Genomic DNA, 22,080 nt, shown 5'->3' with positions numbered 1-22,080 from the left:
GGTGGCCAAAGTACTGGAGTTTCAGCTTTAGCATCAGTCCTTCCAAAGAACACCCAGGACTGATCTCCTTTAGAATGGACTGGTTGGATCTCCTTGCAGTCCAAGGGACTTGCAAGAGTCTTCTCCAACACCACAGTTCAAAAGCATCAATTCTTCAGCGCTCAGCTTTCTTCACAGTCCAACTCTCACATCCATACATGACCACTGGAAAAACCATAGCCTTGACTAGAAGGACCTTTGTTGGCAAAGTAATGTCTCTGCTTTTGAATATGCTATCTAGGTTGGTCATAGCTTTCCTTCCAAGGAGTAAGTGTCTTTTAATTTCATGGCTGCAATCACCATCTGCAGTGATTTTTGGGCCCCCAAAAATAAAGTCTTTAATTTCCTTGTTATTTTATGTTAGAATATCCTTGATTTCTGATGTGTTTGTTTCAGCAGTGCAGATATGTGATTCAGTTATGCATAGATGTTTATTTATTCTCTTCGGGTTCATTTTCATATATAGGTGATTACGATGTGTTCATAAACTTTCCCATGCTATTCGGTAGTTACTTTTTGATCATCTAGTTGGTATATGTTACAGTGTATATGTTAATTCCAAATTCTTAATCTTTCCCACTTGTATCAGGAGGTTAGAGGTTAGGGGTTCTGCAGAGGGCAAGAGGCACTCCAGGTCCATTGTGGAGGCATACTGCCTGCTACATGCCCCTAGCTTTCTCAGCCCCAGGACATTCCAGCCTTAGTACCCAAGACAATTAGGCTCCAGGGATATGACACCAGCCCAGGTCACTATGGCCTGAGGGGAATAGAGTCAGTTTTTTAAAAAAATGTTTTTATCCTGTAATTTGAACTGGAGCATATAGGTGAATTACAATCTGTGGGTCTTTTTTTTTTCCCTTTTCAATCTAATGCAACTTGATTCACTTCTACATAGATGTATATATATTTTTTCAAGTTCCTTTTCCATATAGGTTATTACAGAGAGTGATATAAGTTTTCTTGTGTTACACAGTGGGTGCCAGTGACTTATTTTATAAATAGTAGTGTGCATACATACGTTAGTCTGAAGCAGCTTGTTTCTCCCTGACCCACATCTTTCTTAATTGGTGACCAGACGTTTACTTTTTAAGTCTGTGAGTCTGAATCTCTTTGGGAAAGAAGTTCATTTATATACATTAAAAGATGCTTTCCTCCTTGGAAGGAAAGCTATGAGCAACCTAGACAGCATATTAAAAAATGGAGACATCACTTTGTTGACAAAGTCTGCATAGTCAAAGCTATGGTTTTTCCAGTAATCATGTATGGATGTGAGAGTTGGACCATAAAAAAGGTTGAGTACCAAAGAACTGATGCTTTTGAACTGTGGTGTTGAAGAAGACTCTTCAGAGCCCCTTGAAGAGCAAGGTGATCAAACCAGGCATTCATAAAGGAAATCAACCCTGAATATTCATCGGAAGGACTTATGAAGCTGAAGCTTCCATTCTTGGCCACCTGATGCGGACAGTCAACTCAATGGAAAAGACCCTGATGCTGGAAAAGATTGAAGGCAAAAACAGAAGCGGGCAGCAGAGGATGAGATTGTTAGAAAGCATCACTGATCCAATGGACATAAGTTTGAGAAGACTCCGGGAGATGGTGAAGGACAGGGAAGCTTGGCATGCTGCAGTCCACAGGGTCATAAAGACTTAGCACCTGAACAACAACCTGGATCCTCCTGAATATTAAATGCCCGGCTGCAGAGTTCTTCATGGTGTTGTAACAGAAAATGGCCTCAAGGTGACAGCACTTCTTCACGCTACACTCTTTCCCCCCCTGCAATTTCCTTGTTATTTTCTATTGAAATATAATTGATTTCTGATATTGTGTTTGTTTCAGGTGTATAGGAACTTGATTCAGTTGTATTAATACATAGACATTTATCTGTTCTCTTTTGGGTTCTTTTTATATAGGTGATTACAGTGTGTTCAATAAATTTCCCTATGCTATTCAGTAAGTACTTTTTGATCATCTGGTTGATATATATTAATGTGTATATGTTAACTCCAATCCAGTAAATTATCCTGCCTGTATCTGGAGGGCCACAGGCACTCAAGGTTCATTTCAGAGGCACACTGTCTGCCACATGCTCTCAGCTCTCTCAGTTCCAGGATACTCCAGCCTGGGACCCAAGCCAGTCAGACTCCAGGGACATAACACCAGCCCAGATCACTAAGTCCTGAGGGAAATAAAGTCAGCATTTCTTTTTCATTTTTGCTGTTTTTATCTCATCGTTTGAACTGGAGTATATAGGTGATTTACAGTCTTGTGGGTGGGTTGTTTTTTTTTTTTTCTTTTACCACAACTAGTTTCACTTCTGTTAATACACAGATATATATATATGTATATATATATTGAGGTTTCTTTTCCATATAGGTTATTACAGAGTGTAGAGTAATTGTCCTCGTGTTATACAGTGGGTCCTAGTCTTTTTAAAATAGTAGTGTGCATATATTAGTCTGAAGCAACTAATTTCTCCATGCCCCACATCTTTATATCTTGGTGACTGGAAGTTTCTTTTCTAAGTATGTGAGGCTCTGTTTCTGGGCAAGAAGTTCAATGGTGTCCATCTTTAGATTACACCTAGAGGTGATATCATATGATACTGATACTTGTCTCTCCCTGTGTCCCTTACTTCATTCGGAATGATCATCTCTACTTTGTTTCCCGAAGCTGGATTTGGCATGATTTCCTACTTCCTTATGGTTGAGAAATATTGCATTGTGTATATGTACCCCATTGTCTGTATACATTCATCTGTGCTTCTACAGTTAGCTTGATTCCCAGTCTCGGCTATTGTATTTTGTGGGGCCGAAATCATAAGGTTACCCATCTTTTAAAAAATTTTGATCGTCTCAACCCCACCCCAACCCAGACATGAGACACAAGCCTGCTCATGCTCCAGGGATGGGATAGCAGCCCAAACCAGGGAGGTTGTAGGGAATAAATTAGGCACTGCTTTTTTTCCTTTTGTTTTCTTTAATGTCATGCTGAAGCTATGTTGGAGTACAGTCAGTTTGCAGTTTTGTGCTTGCCTCCAGTGTACAACCGCCTGATTCAGTTATGACATATACATACAGCGTGTCTGTTCTCTTTTGGATTCTTTTACCACAGAGGTTATTGTGGAAGGTTACGCAAAGTTCCACTTGCTGAACATCAGGCCCGTTTTGAGCATCTATTAAACATACAGATTTCTGTGTATATATAGAAGGAAGGAAAGAGATAATCCTTTTGGATTATCTATTACAGCTACAGATTTCTGTGTATATGTAAGTCCCTACCTCCTAATTCATCCTGTCCTTTCTCTTTTTTTTATTGGAACTCTCTGTGTTTGAATTCCCAGTCTTTTTTTGGGTTGTAAATTAGTTCCTTTGTATCTTAAAAAAATTTTTTCCTACGGAGAAGGCAATGGCACCCCACTCCAGTGCTCTCGCCTGGAAAATCCCATGGAAGGAGGAGCCTGGTGGGCTGCAGTCCATGGGGTCGCGAAGAGTCACAGAGCCACGGCCTCAGGTGCAGGAAGGACTTGAGCCGGCCCTTTTCGACCCCCGAGCCCCCACCACTAGCTGCCTGGGGGCCGGCTTCCTCCTGTTCTAGGTCTTCGCCCCTCAGATACTGTTGACTCTTGATTCCAGGAGAAAAAAAAAAAATCCTGATGATGTGCTTCTGTTGTAAATTGTTGACAGTTTTACACACACACACACACACACAAAATTTTTTTCCTAGAAGGGACATCAAAGACTGTGGTCTTCCTTAGTCTGGCTGACTTCACTTAGTGTATGATCCCTCGAGGTCCATCCACCTGGTGACCACTGGCATAATTTCATAATTTCAGTAGCACTTTTTCATGGTTGAATAATGGTCCATTGTCCATATGTAACACATCTTCTTTACCCTTTAATCTGTCAGGGACATTGTGCAGGTTCTGTTTTGGCTGTTGTAAGTAGTGCTGTGGTGAATGTTGGGGTGCATGTGTATTTTTGAATGATGATTTTCTCAAGTTATTGGCCCAGGTGTGGGGATGTCTGATCCCAGGCTTGGCTCTCTTGACAGAATTTTTTCTTTTTTTGACATGCAGATGCTGTCCTTTGTTGTTGTTGTTGTTAATGTCCATTCCCGCCACACAGGTAGTGGGATTCCCTCACCTCCTGCCTCTCTTCCGCACTATTGTTTGTAGACTTGTGAGGATGGCCAGTCTGACTCCTGGGATTTGATTTTCCATTGTCATTTTGGCTGGCATTCCTGCAGCAATTAAAGATGCTGTACATCTACTCTTGTGGTGGAGGTTTGCGATTGTTGTTTCTTTTTTTATCCTTTTCATTAAAGGGTGTGAGGAAAATTTACCTGTGACAATTGGCTTCTTGAATGATGGTTGTGTTTGGAATTTATTTCTGCCCTGGGAGATTTCCTGAGGGCAGCTGTCATTAACAGAAACCCAAGGCCTTGTGAATTAGAGATGCTGGTCAGCCTCTTTGGTCCAGTTGTAGTCTCAAGAAATGTTTACAGGCGGCTGTACTTTTTAATGCACATCTGTGGTTCCTGAGAAAATCAGCTTCCTGGGCTGTTGATTAGAGTGGAGAGTGCCTGAGCAAACACCTAAGGGCTTGTGTTTCACTACTTTTTCCCCCTAAAGAATCACACACTCAGCCCCCACCAGACTAATCACTACTGGGGCTGTGGCACCCTGCTGAGGGTGCTTAGGTGCCCAGGAAGCTGCACTTTAGGAAGGAGGTTTGAATCGGAATGCCCAGCACCAGGGCATGTGTAGGCTTGGTAATTGTTGTTGTTCAGTGGCTCAGTCATGTCCGACTATTTGCAACCCCATGGACTGCAGCGTGCTTGACTTCCCTGTCCTTTACCATCTCCTGGAGCTTGCTCAGACTCATGTCCATTGAGTTGATCCAACCATCTCATCCTCTGTTGTCCCCTTCTCCTCCTGCCTTCAATCTTTCCCAGCATCGGGGTCTTTTCTAATGAGTCAGCTCTTCGTGTCAGGTGGCCAAAGTATTGCAGCTTCAGCTTCAGCATCAGTCCTTCCAATGAATATTCAGGATTGATTTCCTTTAAGATTGACTGGTTTGATCTCCTTGGTAATATTTTCCCCCAAGTCCCTGGAGGCCTGGATCCCGCAGGGACTCTGGTCCGATCCAGAACAAAGCAGACAGCAGCCATTTCAGAAGGGTTCAATGAAGAGCACCCTTCCAGGCTGTCTCAAATCCACCCAAGTCCAGCAGTGGGACCCAAGCCTGCTTAGGCTTCCAAGGACGGGGTCACAGCCCCAGTCAGCGGGATCGGGGTGAAGAAAGTCAGCACTGGTTTTCTTTCCTTCTCTTTAATATCACGCCCATGTTACGTTGCAGTAGAGTCAATTTACAAAACTGTGACTGTTGTCAGTGTGCAGCTGCATGATTCAGGTGTGGTGTATCTAAGGGTGATCTGTATTCTCTCCTAGATTTTTCACCCTAGAAGTGGAGTAGATGGCTTAGCATCAGGTCCTTGAGGATGATGCACCTCAGAGTCAGTTTTCTGTGTATACAATGAGTGAAGGTGGGAGATAAGTTCTGTGGATACCCTCCTAGAGATACAAATTTCTGGGTATAGGTTAGAGATACTGATTTCTGTGTATATGTGGAAGGAAGGAAGGAAGAAATGAAGAGGATAATCTTTGTGGATGGTCTACTGCAGATACAGAATTCTGTGTCTTCCTGGTTTTTCCCTTTTTTCCCCCACCCCACCCCGCCTTGGGGACCTTTTCTTGGGCGTTGAATTCTCAGACTCTTTTCTGGTTGTAAATGTGCTACTTTGTGTGTCAGTTTCTACTTTGCCTGGAAGGTACATCAGAGACTACTGTCTTCCTCTGCCTGATGGATTTCCTATAGTGTCTGACCCTTCAAAGTTCATCCGTGTGGCGGCCATTATCAGAACTCCCTAATTTCAGTGGTGTATGTGTATGGCTGAGCAACAGTCCATTGTACATATAGACCACATTTGGTACAAGCTTTAACCTCTTGGTGGAGATTTTGTTGGTTGTTTGTCTTGGTTATTGGAGTTTGGGCTTCAGTCTTGGTCAGGGTGCAGGTTCCTTTTGATCAGTGAATTTCTGGGGATATAAGGCCAGGTGTGGGAATGCCAAGTCCTAGCATTAGCGCCTCTTGAGAGTTTTGTTTCAGGTCTTCGGACAGTGTTCATTGCACTGACAGTTGCCAGCGTTTCCCCCCCCCACATACAGCATAGGGGATTCATTTTCCTCCAGGTTTTCACCAGCATGTATTCTTGTAGACTTGTGAGGATGAGCATTGTGACTGATGGATCTGATTTCCCATTGTGGTTCTGATCGACATTCCTCCAGCAATTAGAGAGGCTGAGGTTGGTGTCTTGTGGAGGTTTAGGTGCATTTTGTTTTTCCTTAAGGGGTGTGAGGAAAATTTATTGGTGGCAGTTGACTTTCTGAGAGTTGGTTGTTTCTGGTATTTCTGCAATACCCACCCCAGGACATTTCCTGAAGTCAGCTGTCATTCACATAACCCCAGGCCTTGTGAATTCTAGGTGCCTGGAGTGCCCTGTGGTCAAGCTGTAGTTACAGGAAGTGTTCACAAGGTGGCAACACTTTTTCGTGCCCACCACTTGCTCCCTGGGGAGGGGTCGGGGGCGGGGTGGCAACCAGAGCCCAAGGCAAATACAGCTTCCTGGGATGTGAATTGAAGTGGAATGTGCCTAAGCAAATGCAGAAGGTCTTGGAATGGTCAATGGGAAAAATAATAGAACTCTATATCACCAAAAGTACCATGGAATAGGAAAACCTCTAATCACTTTACAAAATCAGGAGCATATCAGAATTATCTTGGAATTTTTTGAAAAATACAAATGCCCAGGTACTGCTTTCTTCTTTGGCCAGAGACCCACATAGGTGTCTACTGAACAGAAATCTGTTTTTAAAAACAGCTGAACTGTATGAAGACTTTTTACATCTACCTCCTTTGTTTCACTTTTATATTTCCTCTTCAGAGCCCCCATGTCAGTTAGTTGATGCTCTCCAATCTCTACATCTCTCCTTTTTCTCTGGATGTTCTTTCTCAAGCCCTCATCACCTGCAGTAGTAAAGCTTCTGTATCCATATATATGAATAATATGTATATCTATTCTATAAACCTTATGAAATTTTGCCCTACTAAAATTTTTTTCACATTTGATTCCACTTGTTTGATGTAGTAGGAATAGGATGCTACATTTTTAATTAAAAAAGAAAGATATGCAACAAACAGCAATGGTTTACTGTATAACACAGGGAACTATGGTCAATATCTTGTAATAACATGGATAATCATTTCAAAAATAATGTGTGTGTATATGGATCACGGAGTCAAATTGCTGTGCACATGAAACATTCAAAGTCAACTGTACTCTGTCAAATATATGTATGTATTAAAATAAACAAAATCCCCTGTGGACTTGTTTCTATTTCTTCCCCCTAAAGCATCACACACACAGCCCCCAGTGGACTAATTTCCCATGGGGTGAGGTGGCATGGGTGTGTTGCGGTCAAGGCCAGGAGCTCAGAGCAGATGCTCAGTAGCAGGGGGTGGGGTAGGACAGGCCTCCTGGTCACAGTGCATCACTGGCCTCCACCCGTCTCGCCCTCACCTCCACATATGGGTAGAAGCTCTCCTGGCCACTCTTCTTCCTGTAGCCCTCGGGGTCAAAGGACAGCTTGTAGGTGTCTGCCTTCATCTGGCTTGGTGTCAGGAGCCCCAGGGCAGCAGGCCATCCGGGTGGGTCTTTGTGACTGGGGAAAGGCGGGGGCACTGCAGAGCCATCCAGGCCTGGATCTCCTGGGTCCATGTGCCCAGTGGCCTGAGTCGAACCTGGGTGAGCAGGACCTGGACGTCTCTGCAGCAGGGCAGTGTCCAGGGCCAGGGCTATATTGCCTCACTGTCCTTAGGGAATCACAGAGAAGAAAAGGGAGAGAACCTGCCTGTCCCCTGACTCAAAGACTTTTCAGATTTTTTCTATGTGTAAGTGTGCTCATTTACAAATTTAAAAAACTGTTTTTTCTAGCCATACTGTTTTATAACATGTCTGTGCGTGCTAAGTCGCTTCAGTCGTGTCTGCCTCTTTGCGACCCTTATAGACTGTAGCCTCAAGGCTCCTCTGTCCATGGGATTCTCCAGGCAAGAATACTGGGGTGGGTTGCCATGCCCTCCTCCAAGGGGATCTTCCCGAACTGGAGATCGAACCCTGGTCTTGTAAGCCCCCTGTGTTGGCAGGGGTGTTCCTTACCACTAGTGCCACCTGGGGAGCCCTTGTAACGTGTACTTGTTTACTACATTGCGCATGGCTTTCTGGATCAATAACTGTGCCCAGGCTGCCATCTGCATGGCAGGCTGTTTGCAGCTGCCATGCTGGAGGCTCTGAGGGCCTCTGCTCACTGCAGCCATGCTCTCAAGTGTCCGTGCTGTGATCGGCATCAGCAGCATTTATCAGTCAGTTTAGAGAGGTTGGGAGCGGCCCCATGTGTTCCTCCAAGCTCAGAGGTGACCTGGACACCCCTTTCGTGAAGGGCTCTATAACCTGAGGCTCCGAGCCTTTGGGGTCCACCAGGGGCAGTTGTCTCCTGCCTCACTCTCAGTCTCCTCATGTGTGACAAGGGTGCTTGTGGGGTCTGCACACAGGGTGCAGTGAGAACCTAACAAACGTCCAGTGCTGGAGAGCTGCCCAGCACAGGTCACTCGCCAGTCATGGTGACGACCAGGCCTTGCTGATTCCTCCTCAGGCTTCAGCTGGCCAGTGGGCAGGGAGAGACAGGCCCATCTCTGTCTCCGGGCACTCTGGAGTGTCAAGGGGCACTCCGGGTGTAAGCTCTGCGAGTGTGGCTGAGGCCTGACCAGGACTACTCAGCCTATTGAAACAGAGGCTACGAGATTCTGCAGGGGGACCATCTGATGGGGTCAGCCCTGCCACCTGCTATCCCTGTCCACACCCCTTGCCCTGGTGCAGGGCCACTTGTGGGGGTGGGGTGAAGGGTATTCCGGACTCAAGCCCTGCCCCAGACCACCCTCCTACCTTTTCTTCAGCTCGGTCCACTGCTGGCCAGGGTCCTCCTGTCTGGACAGAGGCAGAGGCCCTGGGCTGGGAGCCCTGAGGCAGTGTCCAGCACATGTGTGGTCAGCGGGCTGCAGCCCGGCTCCATGCCTCTGCCCTGGACCGTGAGAGGGGCAGGGATGCGCCTGTGGGGCGTCCTTGTGTCCACACCCCACGTAGAGGCAGCGCCTGGAGTAAACTACCGCAACTGAGGAAACTACCGCAACTGAGTGGGGGGCAACGGAACAAGCAGTGCACAGACCTTCAAGGGGTCGCGGGGTCGTGGGGTCGTGGAGGCTCCTCCCGGGAGGAAGTGGAGTGACCCTGCAGCGTAGGGGTGGGAGTGGGGATGGGGCACGAGGGGCTGGGTTGGGGAACCTGGGGTGGAGAGCTGGGCGGGGCTGGGGGGAGGGGCGGGGATCACCGAGAGGGGACGCAGAACCCGGAGGGGTCGCAGGACCGGGAAGGGGCACCGGATGGGGAGATGGGGAGCGGACGGGGGGATGGGGAGCAGAGGAGGGGGAAGGAGGCGCTGGTCGGGAGAGGGGGCGCGGAAAGTGGTGGGGCTCAGGACGGGGAGGCGGCGCAGGGCGGGGTCGGGGCGCAGGACCGGGAGGGACGCAGGACCCTGTGCGGGCGGTGGGGGAAAGACCCGGCCGAGCTCCAGCCGAAGTCCACGCTGGCAGCGCAGGTGGAGCCCGACCACCGCCAGGGTCCCTGAACTTGTGCAGCTTGTTTTCCTTCCCTGGACTGTCAGGATTTGCTAGAAGCCCCACCAGGCCTCGTGGAGGTGCCCCAGGCAGTACCGATCCCGGGTTGAGAGTGACGGGGTGCCAGGCCTCGTGGAGGTGCCCCAGGCAGGACCGACCCCGGGTTGAGAGTGACAGTGCAGGGTGACACCCTTGTGGTCGTTTACTTCGACTCCCAAGGTGCAGGGACCCCCTACACCGACAGCGTAGGGTCCGGGCTGTGCAGAATTGACGAAGAGGCAAGGTGTGATTCCTGTCATTGTATTAAAATATCTCGTGATGTGCGGTAGGAGGTGACCCCACAGAGACACACACACCTGTTTAGGCAAACGGCCATGGGGACGGGACCAGAAACAATCATGCTGCTCCCACGAGGGACAATTAAATCAATGAACTTCTCTACACACCGGCAGCTGTGCAGCCCAGCACAGAGTGAGGAGGCCGCTGGCCTGTGAGGTGAGGGGTGAGTAGTGGCTCTTGACCAGGGGGAGAGGCAGTATAGCTTCATGGTTTGAATCTGCAGCCATTTTCACTCCATTACAAGGGTTAGTTCACCTCGTCACCGTCACAGGCTCAGGCTGTGGCTGTCAGAGTCCCCGTGTTACAGAGGGTGAAGCTGAGGTGCAGAGGGGCTGTGTGCTGGAACGCCTGGTGTGGGACACAGAAGAGTGACGCCAGGACCAAGTCTTGGACGAGCAGTGTCAACAGGCTGATCATTTTCACTCTGTAACCTTTCCTTGTACAGATATCAGAAGCCAGTGAACAACAACAGTCAAACCTTTTTTGGTGGCTGCCCTGTCACACTCCCCGTCTAGAGCCCTCATACCTTCTCTGCTCCAAGGGACAACCTAGTCCTGGGAGAGCACAGGGCAGGCCAGGGCAGGGCATCACCACAGGTGCTTCTGAGGCCTCACCAGGGCCCTTGTCTGGCCTGCAGGCTTCCCCTGGAACCTGAGAGGGCAGGGGGCTGACTAAGAGAAGGCAGGTCCAGCCTAAAAGGGCCAGCCACGCCGTGCTCACCACATGACCCCCCAAGCAGTAGCTGCCTGACTGGATCCAGCCAGTAGTGGCCACTCAGCACCTTTGGGCTCCTGGGAGCAAAGCGCAGTTCTGCTGGGAGCCTGCCCTCCTCCTCCTACTCCCTTCTGACTGTGTGATGTGGGCATGACTTGCGCTAAGGAAGACACAAGACGCTGAGGAGGAGATAAGCAGCTCGCTTTCTGGTGTTACCCCTGGGCCTTGTGGTAGGTGTGTGGGGCCTTTTGTGTCTGGATTGTGTTACTTGGATTATGGAGCAGCAACAAGAGACTTGCCCCCTCATGGTCCCAGGGAGAATGAAGCTTGTCTGCCTGGCATCCAGGTCCGAGCTGGTGCTGGGAGGTCCTGGATTGTGATTTTAAACCTCTCCTGTTGATTGTTCCAAGCATGTAGCCCAAAGAGTTCTGTCTGGGGGAATTGAGATCACGCAGGGACAACGGGTAACAGCACACAGGGTACTCAGTACCTTGGAACTGACAGTTCTTCCTGGGCAGCCAAGACCCTGAGCAGCAACAAGAGACTTGCCCCCTCGTGGTCCCAGGGAGAATGAAGCTGGTCTGCTTGTCATCCAGGTCCAAGCCGGTGCTGGGAGGCCCTTGTCCTATCCTGAACCACTGGAGCGGCCCATGTGAGTTCACCCTCTCCAGCCTGCTGAATCCCTGCTCCACACCTGTCTAGAGAGCTCTTCCAGGCCGCTGTTATGGGAATTTGTGGTGAAAACTCAACAGAAAGTTTGTGAAGGCATCTGGGACCTTCCTTCACCAAGGGCATAACATTGCCAGGTACACTGAGGTGATGCAGGTGACGGGGAGGCCGTTTCAGATGGTGGTATGTGCAGGACACAGGGCACTGGGTGCAAGAGGCTGATGGGCAATGAGTCCAGAGAGTCACCTTTTTGGAGAGGAGGTGCTCAGATGGAACCATGTCCTTGGGCTGGAGCTCCTGGAGGGCTGGCCAATGGGCTGAGGAGGGTAAGGCTGGGGGCGGTGGCCGCAAGAGGGATGTGTTTGGTCTCTGGTAGAGTTTCTGCTCCCCAAGGACTGGAGTTATTGTCTGTCTCCTCATGGCTGGCCTGGTGTCTGGAATACGACCTGGCCAGAGGCAGGTTCTAAACAAATATACTTTGAATGAATGGACAGTCTGAGTGTGGAGCTGCACAGGACAGACAACATCAGGCTGCAGAGTAGGGGTTAAGTAGATTAGGAGGCAGAGATGGGAGAGAGGCATACAGGGTTTCTAAGCCCGGCCTCCCAGCCCGCACAGGGCTCAGCTCCACCCAAGCCCGTCTGTTCCCCTAGACACTCTGCTTTTTTATGATGAACTCCCTCTGGCCTTCACTCACCTATGTGTCCTGCCCTGAATGTCTTAAAAAGCAGCTCCAAGTTTGTTCTGACCACCTGTGCCTGAAGCCTCTTTATTCTTAAGACGGGGATCCCAAGGGCTCTGGCCAGAGATGGGGCCCCTTCCCTGCCTGGGGATGGCTGGATCTGTCTGAGCTGTGGACTCTGCTTTCTTCACTCGTCTGCCCGTTCGGGTCACTGCCTGGCCCAGAATCGGGAGCGATCATGGGCCAGTGTGTCCCCACTGATTCGCGCAATCTGCCAGGCTGAGTACTGCTGGCTTGCATTGTGACACTGCTGCTTACCACTGACACAGCGGCCGCCACAGAGCATAGCTTGTGGGGTATCTGCTGGCCTCAGCTGGACTTCGCAGTCAGGCTGAGAGCTAGAGGGTTGGTGGTGTTGGTGACTGTGTATTTCATGTTTGGAGACATGCCTGGTTAGTTCTGCCTTTTTTTTTGATTGTTTTTTTTTGTTGTTGTTGCTGAGTTGTATAAGCTGTTTGTGTGTTTTGGAAATTGAATCCTTGTTGGTCACAACATTTGGAAATATTTTCTCCCGTTCTGGAAGTTGTCTTTTTCATCTTGTTTGTGGTTTCCTCTGCTTTATGGTACAAAAGATTGTAAGTTTGATTAGGTCCCCTTTGTTTATTTTTGTTTTTATTTCTGTTGCCTTGGGAGGCTGACTAAAGTAACCATTGGTATGATTTATGTCAGAGAATGTTTTGCCTGTGTTCTCTTCTAGGGGTTTTACCATGTCATGTCTTATGTCTTTATCGCTGGTGCCTCTTCTGATTGGCTGGTGTGTCTGTGCCTCGCCAGCGGGTACAAGCGTAAATTTGGTTGCAGCAATGGTGGACCTCTGCTAATCCCTGACCTGTGGGTCCAGCCTGGCAGTGGGCATGCTGGTGGTCTCCATGTGCTAGCTTATGTGACATGGCACCAGGTGATCTTGGCTGAGGGTATTGGCAATGGCCGAGTTGTCTGTGTTGTAGGTTTCATTATTGCCATCTGCATCCGATGCTGAGACTTGCATCACAGAGGTTCCTGTGGGGACAAAGGGGAGGGGAATTGATAGTTTCAGCCAATGTGACAAAGCAAACTAACATAAAATCTAAGGTTAGATGTATCCCCTTGTAGTCCACTCATGATGGAGATGATCAAATGACATCGAGTGATACAAGTTCAAATACTTCACCACAGTATTATAATAATTTCCACATGGTTTGTTTACTCTTCCAGAAATCTTTAGGGCATCCTTCGATGTGACTGTCACTATGGGGGAACAGGTTCCCCTTGATGTGATTAACTTCAGGGACTAGGAAACTATTAAGTGCTAAAGGGGAGGGTGATGCTCCACACTCCCACCTTCCCATCATGCTCTGATCCCAGGCCCCTTCTGTCCTCTCTTCTCCCCGACCCTGGTCCGGGGAGTCCAGTCTGGACAATGGCCACAGGGCAGGAGATAGGCCAAGCACACGAACCAGAGGGAGAGAAGTGGTTGGTGAGGGCTGTGCTGAGGGGTCAGGGAGCTGTGTCCTGGTGGTTAGAGCCAAGCCTCTCATGTTTGGTCCATGATGGGTCTGAGATGGCCTTGGCCTCACATGGGTGATCAGAACACAGCTTGTCTGCCCACTGAGCAGTGTGGGGGCAGAGGAGGCAGCATTAGTGGCTGCTGGTTGCAGGCCTGGAGGGGAAGGGGAACACCCTCTCCTGGCTTCCTTTCCTTTGAAACACCTGGTACTTTTCAGTCCCAGGTGTAGGTTGGAGAACTGGGTATATGGCCATGGCACCAACAGAAGCTTCCCAAGAAGCTGTGGCTCGGGGGTCCCTGAGTCTGTGAGCAGGATGGTGCCCCAGGAGGGAGAGTTTGGGCCTGGAATCAGAGTGGTCAGTCAGATTCCTGTTTTCAGGGGCAGGAGTTGGGAGCTGAAAGGACAACTGACAGCTGAGCAGGGAGTGGGGGGAGCAGCCATGGGGAGGAGGGCCTGAGAGCAGGAGTGATGCAGCAGGGGTGGGGTTGTCAATGGGTGGCCCCTGTCAGTGGGTGATCCTGGACAGCAGATAGCGGCAACCCCACAATCCCAGAAAGGCCCCCTTGCTGTGAGATGCTGCCTCCCCCACTCCCCTGGCCCTGTCCCAGTCCCAACGCTCTGGACCAGGGTTTCTACTGCTTGAAACCACAAAAGCCTTTTGTAGCTCTGGTGCTGCCCCTGCCCATCTCAAGGGGAACCTTGAGATGTAAGTGAAGTAAGTAAAGTAAGTGAAGTAAGATTTTCTTTGATATTCATCCTTTAGTTCCCCAGAGCCTCAGGAAGGAGAAGAATACCTGCAGACTAGCAGCCATCAGACTGCAGCCACTCCCCATGGTGAGCCTTGAGGAAACTCAGGAAGGAGAATACAGGATACTGGCCCCAGATGGTGAGGTGCATATCAAAGGGAATGATTTCAATTTAATGACTCTTGCATCTTCCCATACATGCTGCTGCTAAGTCGCTTCAGTCATGTCTGACTCTGTGCGACCCTAGAGACGGCAGCTCACCAGGCTCCCCCGTCCCTGGGATTCTCCAGGCAAGAACACTGGAGTGGGTTGCCATTTCCTTCTCCAATGCATGAAAGTGAAAAGTGAAAGTGAAGTCGCTCAGTCGTGTCCAACTCCTAGCGACCCCATGGACTGCAGCCTACCAGGCTCCTCCATCCATGGGATTTTCCAGGCAAGAGTACTGGAGTGGGGTGCCATTGCCTTCTACTCCCATACATAGAAAAGTGCTAAATTCCTTAACTTCAGATGCTGCCTCTTCGGTTTGAAGTCCTAAAAGATTCTCACTGAATAGAACATAACTCTCAACACTTAGGTTATAAATGTTTTTTATATGTGGACATTTTTAAATGTCTACAGATAAGTAGACACTTTCCAAAGAAGAACAAAGGAAGACAAATCTCAGCATTGGAAACACTGGTACCGATGGTGGACACTCCCCAAAAGATGCAACTGATGAAGCAATTAGGATGATCATCACCCCCTTTCCCATAAAATTGTGGAATGGACACTGACTGTGGGGAATTGTTACAGGGAAGAACAAAATCTGACTCCATGTTGGATCATTTACTTTAACATTTGTTGGTTTGTTTACTACAAGGATACTGTCTATACATAATGGGGAACCCTGCCCCTTTGCCTTTGTTCAGGGCCCTGTCCACCTGTGGATGGCTACAGGAATGAAGAAATTAACACATTCCCTCCTGAGGCTGGCCATTCCAGGAGATATTGCAAGATTAATGGCCTTTTTCCTTTATTTCCTTGCGCCCCCTCCCCCCCAGCTCTGTGTTATATAAAAGACACTAGCATCCAGACCCTGACAAGATGGTTACTTTGAGATGTTAGTCTGCCATCTTTTCAGTCTGCCAGCTTTTTGAATAAAGTCATATTTCCTGCCTCAACACCCCACCTCTGCTTAATAAAGCAGTGTGCCCTGTTATGCAGCAACCAGAGTGAGCTGGGACTCAGTAACAATCCCACATGCCTTGAAGTCAAAAAATGAAAACATAAAACAGAAGCAATATTGTAACAAATTCAATAAAGACTGAAAATGGACCATATCAAAGAAATCTGAAATCAGAAACCAAAAAGAACTCAGTGGCTGTCTGAAATATTTAGTAAAGGAGATGGTGCCCTTCCTGCCAGTACCCCAATTCTCCATTAGAGAATTTCCTTTAAAATTTGTTTCAAAGCTGTTCTGATAGTGCTGAATTCTGTTAGCTTTTGATTATCTGCAAAGCTTTTGATATCATTGTCAAAGCTGAATGCGATCCTTGCTGGGGAGAGTACTTTTGGTTGTAGGCTTTTCACTTTCATAAATTTTGAATATATCATGCCACTCCTTCTGCCCTGCAGAATTTCTGTAGAAAAATCACCTGCAAACTTAGGGGAGTTCCTTGTATGTTATTTGTTGCCTTTCCCTTGTTGCTTTAAATATTTTTTCTTTGTCATTAATTTTTCTCAGTTTGATTAATATGTGTCTTAGCATGTTGAATTTTTCCTGCCTGGGACTCTCTGTGCTTCCTGGACTTCAGTGACTGTTTCTTTTCCTATGTTTAGGAAGTTCCAGTTATTATCTCTTCAAATATTTTCTTCAGGTCCTTTCTGTCCTTTTTCTTCTTTTGGGATTTTTATAATGTAGTTATATTAATATGATCCATAGCTTCATTATCCATTCCTCAGTCGATGGACATTTAAGTTGCTTCAGAGGTCCATTTGACTGTCTTCAGTTCTTTTCATTCTTATTTTATCTTTCTGTTCAATGGCAGTGACTTCCACAAATTTGCTGTCCTGATAAGTTATCCATTCTTCTGTTTCAGGTATTATGCTATTGATTCCTTCTAGTGTAGTTTTCATTTCAATTTTTTAAAAATTATTCAACTCTTTTTACTCTAGGTCTTTAGTAAACATTACATCGTCTCAATCTTGCCTCCATTCTTTTTCTAAGCTCTTGGATCATCTTCTCTATCATTGTTCTGAACTCTTTTTCCAGTAGGTTGCCTTCCCCACTTCACCTACTTGTTCTGGATTTTATTTTGTTCCTTCATGTTGAACATATTTCTCTGACATCTCATTTTTTCTAACTCTATGTGATTGTGGTTTCCATTCCCCTGGTCTCAAGACTAGTTCTTCTTGCTTCCATTTGCCCTCTTTTGGACAATTTGTTCAAAGAAGATGCTGGATGTGATTTCAGTATTCTTCAATTTTCCAAGTCTCTCTTTGTGGCCCAGTATGTGATCAATCCTGGACAATGCTCCATGTGATGCCATTGAAACATCTCATCCTCTGTCCCACCCTTCTCCTCCTACCCTCAGTATTTCCCAGCATCAAGGTTTTTTTCCAATAAGTTGGCTCTTAGCATCAGGTGGCCAAAGTATTGGAGCTAATAAAATAATACATTGTACCCATTATATGTTTCTAATTTTCTGACAAATCTGTGCCATACCTGGCTTAGGAGTTCACAACCACAGTGATCACAGTCTTAGCCTCCTCTATCTCACCTGCCTTATTCTCCTGCTGGGAATGGTGTACCAGCCGGGAACTTCTGTGCACAGCTCCAGTGTTTGCTCTGATATTGAGGACTTTCTCTAATGTGATCACTGTGTTGATGTTGGCCTTTTGTTGCAAGACTTTCTTATTCAAGGGCTGCATTTTCACACTGAGCAGAGCCAAGAAACATGCCTCAGAGGCATCACAGATGGTGGTCAAGTTGTTGCCTTCTTTCAAGGCCAGTACCATCTGGCTCCCTGCCAGTGTTAACAACAGGGTGCTTGCTGCCTGGTCTGCTCTGGTGCCCTCAAGAGCCAAGCCCAGAAGGCTGCCAGGATGGAGGATGGGCTCTTGAACTTGCACATCAGTACACCAACTGCAACAGGGTTTGGAGGGCATACCTCTTGGCCTCCTGCTGCTTGACAGCTTCAAGAAAGCTGTGAGGTGTGAGTTGTTGACAGTGACCATGGGCTGGAGCCCTAGGGAGATGCTGAACAGAGGAAGAGACTTGTAGAGGCTGAAATGGTTGGGTGAGATATCCAGAGGCAGGGCCTGATCCTGGGGGAGTTCTCTATGGGGACATTGGGGCCTGAGCCAGTGAAATCATTCTCAGAGGTGATGCTATGGGAGCTGTCGGAAGAGCTGGAACCAGAGGCTGGTGTACTGTTACACACATCTGGAAGGCAGGCCTGGCCCCTGTGATCTCAACAGCTCTCTTCTTAAAGGTGCCAATGACAGTCGTGTCCTAGGATACAGGGGGAACTGCTTCTCTGAAAGGTCACCTTCTGTTTCAGCATTGAACATACTTTTAAGTTGGTTTTGAAAGCTGTGTTGAGAAGTGGGAAGTAGTCACGCTGTCCTAGAGCTCAAGCCAAGACAAATGTAGGAGGAGGGCCCCGGGGGCTACTCTGGGGAGGGGTGCTCTAGTCCAAAGAAGCAAGTTGGGCTGCCCAGCATTTGGGATGCTTTGGGATGGAATGGTTGAGGCTGCCTGGTGAGGCTGCCTCCTTACTGTTTCTGGAACTCAGTGAACAGGAGCTGCTTCTGCAACTGCTGCTGCTGCCTGAGCTCCAGGAGCTCCTGCTGTAGTGACTGCTTCCCTGCCATAGCATCCCTCAGCTCCATGGGGCTGGGGCTGCCTTCTTCCCATCCCCCATGGAGCTGGGCACGGCTCTTGGCAGCACTGGCTTCACCTTCACTGGCTTAGGGATGTTTTGTAGAGGGGTCTGAGAAAGGATATTCAAGGATATTTCCCCACCTATCTCCCATCCTTGGTGGAAGAGTTCATGCTGGCTCTGGACACTCAGGAAGCTCTAGCTGTGGACTGGTTATGGGAGTGAGTGGACCTGTGGTGATGTCAAGAGAGACAGAAAATAACAGACACACAGGATAGGAACCCAGTGCTGTTTTTGCCTGTAACACCCATCCCAGGCCATCGTTAGGCATGAGGCTGTCAGGCACTCTGAAGAACATCCTGGAGCTTGCTGTTTCCTTGGTGGCTGCACCAGTGGGGGCAGCAGCAGGGGCAGCACCTCCTTCAAGGCTCCTTCAGGTTTACTTGTGGCCCCCAACTCATTGATTTTTAAAAATATATTTTCTAGCTCTTTGCTAAAATTTTCACTCTTAATCTCTTCCCTTTTCTGGTTCATTTGGCAGTCTTATTACTCATGTTTTGAACTATTTATGTAGTAAATTGCCTCTCATTAGTTGCTTTTTTTGAGTTTTGCTTTTTTGTTCTTTTATTTGAAACAACTTCCTTTGAGTTCTTATGGGGCTTGACTTGCTCTGTCTATATTAAAAAGTTGAAACTGTTGCATATCCTGGTCTTGAAGTGGGGTCCTTATGTCAGAGCATGTGTAGACAGTATGCATATGAGCTGGATTCCCTTCTCCCTCATACTGAGGGTGTGCTGGCCCTCATCTTGGTAGGAGGCAGTGTGGGAGATTGCAGGGCTAAAACCAGTCATTTAAGAGCTGGAAGGTCTCTTCTGCTCAGTGACCAACATCACTCAAATGGCAACTGGGTCATTTCAAATTTTCTGGATCAGAAGTTCTAAGGTTTAATTCTAAGCTGGTTCTGTTCCCTCAAAGTTTTCTCTCCCCTTTCCAAGTTTTGGCACGTTTCCCCCAGAGAGGGACAGTGCTGAAGCAAGAGTTGTATGCTAGGGTGTGTGCTCTTGCAGTCCAGGAAGACTAGTCCCAATGCCTGATGCACCTGCTCTGCTGGTCACCATAAGTTCAGTTCAGTCGCTCAGTCATGTCCGACTCTTTGTGACCCCATGAATCCCAGCACGCCAGGCCTCCCTGTCCATCACCAACTCCCGGAGTTCACTCAGACTCATGTCCATTGAGTCAATGATGCCATCCAGCCATCTCATCCTCTGTCATCCTCTTCTCCTCCTGTCCCCAATCCCTCCCAGCATCACAGTCTTTTCCAACGAGTCAACTCTTCTCATGAGGTGGCCAAAGTACTGGAGTTTCAGCTTTAGCATCATTTCTTGCAAAGAACACCGAGGACTGATCTTTAGAATGGACTGGTTGGATCTCCTTGCAGTCCAAGGGACTCTCAAGAATCTTCTCCAACACCACAGTTCAAAAGCATCAACTCTTCGGCGCTCAGCTTTCTTCACAGTCCAACTCTCACATCCATACATGACCACAGGAAAAACCATAGCCTAGACAAGACAGACCTTTGTTGGCAAAGTAACGTCTCTGCTTTTGAATATGCTATCTAGGTTGGTCATAACTTTCCTTCCAAGGAGTAAGCGTCTTTTAATTTCATGGCTGCAGTCACCATCTGCAGTGATTTTGGAGCCCCCCAAAATAAAGCCTGACACTGTTTCCACTGTTTCCCAATCTATTTCCCATGAAGTGATGGGACCAGAGGCCATGATCTTAGTTTTCTGAATGTTGAGCTTTAAGCCAACTTTTTCACTCTCCTCTTTCACTTTCATCAAGAGGCTTTTTAGTTCCTCTTCACTTTCTGCCATAAGGGTGGTGTCATCTGCATATCTGAGGTTATTGATATTTCTCCCAGCAATCTTGATTGCAGCTTGTGCTTCTTCCAGCCCAGTGTTTCTCATGATGTACTCTGCATAGAAGTTAAATAAGCAGGGTGACAATATACAGCCTTGACGTGCTCCTTTTCCTATTTGGAACCAGTCTGTTGTTTCATGTCCAGCTCTAATTGTTGCTTCCTGATCTGGATACAGGTTTCTCAAGAGGCAGGTCAGGTGGTCTGGTATTCCCATCTCTTTCAGAATTTTCCACAGTTTATTGTGATCCACACAGCCAAAGGCTTTGGCATAGTCAATAAAGCATATATAGTTGTTTTTCTGGAACTCTCTTGCTTTTTCCATGATCCAGCGGATGTTGGCAATTTGATCTCTGGTTCCCCTGCCTTTTCTAAAACCAGCTTAAACATCTGGAAGTTCATGGTTCACATATTGCTGAAGCCTAGCTTGGAGAATTTTGAGCATTACTTTACTAGCGTGTGAGATGAGTGCAATTGTGTGGTAGTTTGAGCATTCTTTGGCATTACCTTTCTTTGGGATTGGGATGAAAACTGACCTTTTCCAGTCCTGTGGCCACTGTGAGTTTTCCAAATGTGCTGGCATATTGAGTGCAGCATTTTCATGGCATCATCTTTTAGGATTTGAAATAGCTCAACTGGAATTCCATCACCTCCACTAGCTTTGTTCGTAGTGATGCTTTCTAAGGCCCACTTGACTTCACATTCCAGGATGTCTGGCTCTAGGTCAGTGATCACACCATCGTGATTATCTTGGTCATGAAGATCTTTTTTGTATAGTTCTACTGTGTATTCTTGCCACCTCTTCTTAATATCTTCTGCTTCTGTTAGGTCCATACCATTTCTGTCCTTTATCGAGCCCATCTTTGCATGAAATATTCCCTTGGTATCTCTAATTTTCTTGAAGAGATCTCTAGTCTTTCCCATTCTGTTGTTTTCCTCTATTTCTTTGCATTGATCGCTGAGGAAGTCTTTACTGGTGAGTTCCTGGAAAACTCAACCTGTGTTCTCTGCCTTTTTCCAGGAGCATGGATGTGCATGTGTGTGTGGTCACTGTTCATGAATAGAATCTAGTTTTCTTTCAGCCTCATGTTCAGCCTTATCTTTCAAACAAGCCCAGGGGACTCATCTCCCAGTGTTTATTCCAGGGCAGGGCCACTCAAGATGTGGTTTGAAACATTCACTTCCCAAGGAGGATCTACCAGCCTGTGTGATCCTTCTTGCCTTTAATTTCCCCACTTAGGAGTGTGGTTCCTGACCTGAAAGCTTCTCTTCTATTTCTATCTCACTCTGAGTGGAGCTTTTTTTTTAGTCTTTGTAGTATAAGAGTATTTTCTGATTGAGGCCAATTTATTTTCATTGAGAACAAGTTCACATATATTTGTGATGTGTTCACAGGGTAAGGTGAGTTTCACTTCCTCCTACTCATTCACCTTGATGTCCTCCTACCTTGCTTAAATTTTTAAGGAACTATCACCAGTTTTCTGCAGCATTTATATTACCGGTGACAATGTACAAAGTTTCCGGCTCTCAATATCATCACCAAAAATTGTCACTTTGATAATTATTTTCAAAATGATAGCCATTCTAATGGGTGAAAGTGATATCTCACAATTTTGATTTGTATTTTGTAACACTTGTTAATGTTGAACATCTTTTCATGTATCTGTTGACCATTTTCATATCTCATTTGGACAAATGTCTACTCAAGTTCAATGTTCAGTTTTAATGGGTTGTATTTTTTATTGTTTCTGTGTGGTTATACAAGATCTTCACTGATC

General features: G+C 47.2%; 2 pseudogenes; both read right to left on the bottom strand.

The window, feature by feature from the left end:
* Nucleotides 1–7,638: 7,638 nt before the first annotated feature.
* On the bottom strand, nucleotides 7,639–9,223 carry LOC129628933 (5-hydroxyisourate hydrolase-like; annotated as a pseudogene).
* Nucleotides 9,224–17,633: 8,410 nt separating this feature from the next.
* Nucleotides 17,634–18,381, bottom strand: LOC129628896 (histone deacetylase 5-like; annotated as a pseudogene).
* Between the last annotated feature and the right edge of the window lie 3,699 nt (nucleotides 18,382–22,080).

Source organism: Bubalus kerabau, chromosome 1, assembly GCF_029407905.1.
Source record: "Bubalus kerabau isolate K-KA32 ecotype Philippines breed swamp buffalo chromosome 1, PCC_UOA_SB_1v2, whole genome shotgun sequence".
NCBI lineage: Eukaryota > Metazoa > Chordata > Mammalia > Artiodactyla > Bovidae > Bubalus > Bubalus kerabau.
The sequence above is the reverse complement of the archived record's forward strand: the minus strand, read 5'-3'. Positions and strand labels throughout refer to the sequence as shown.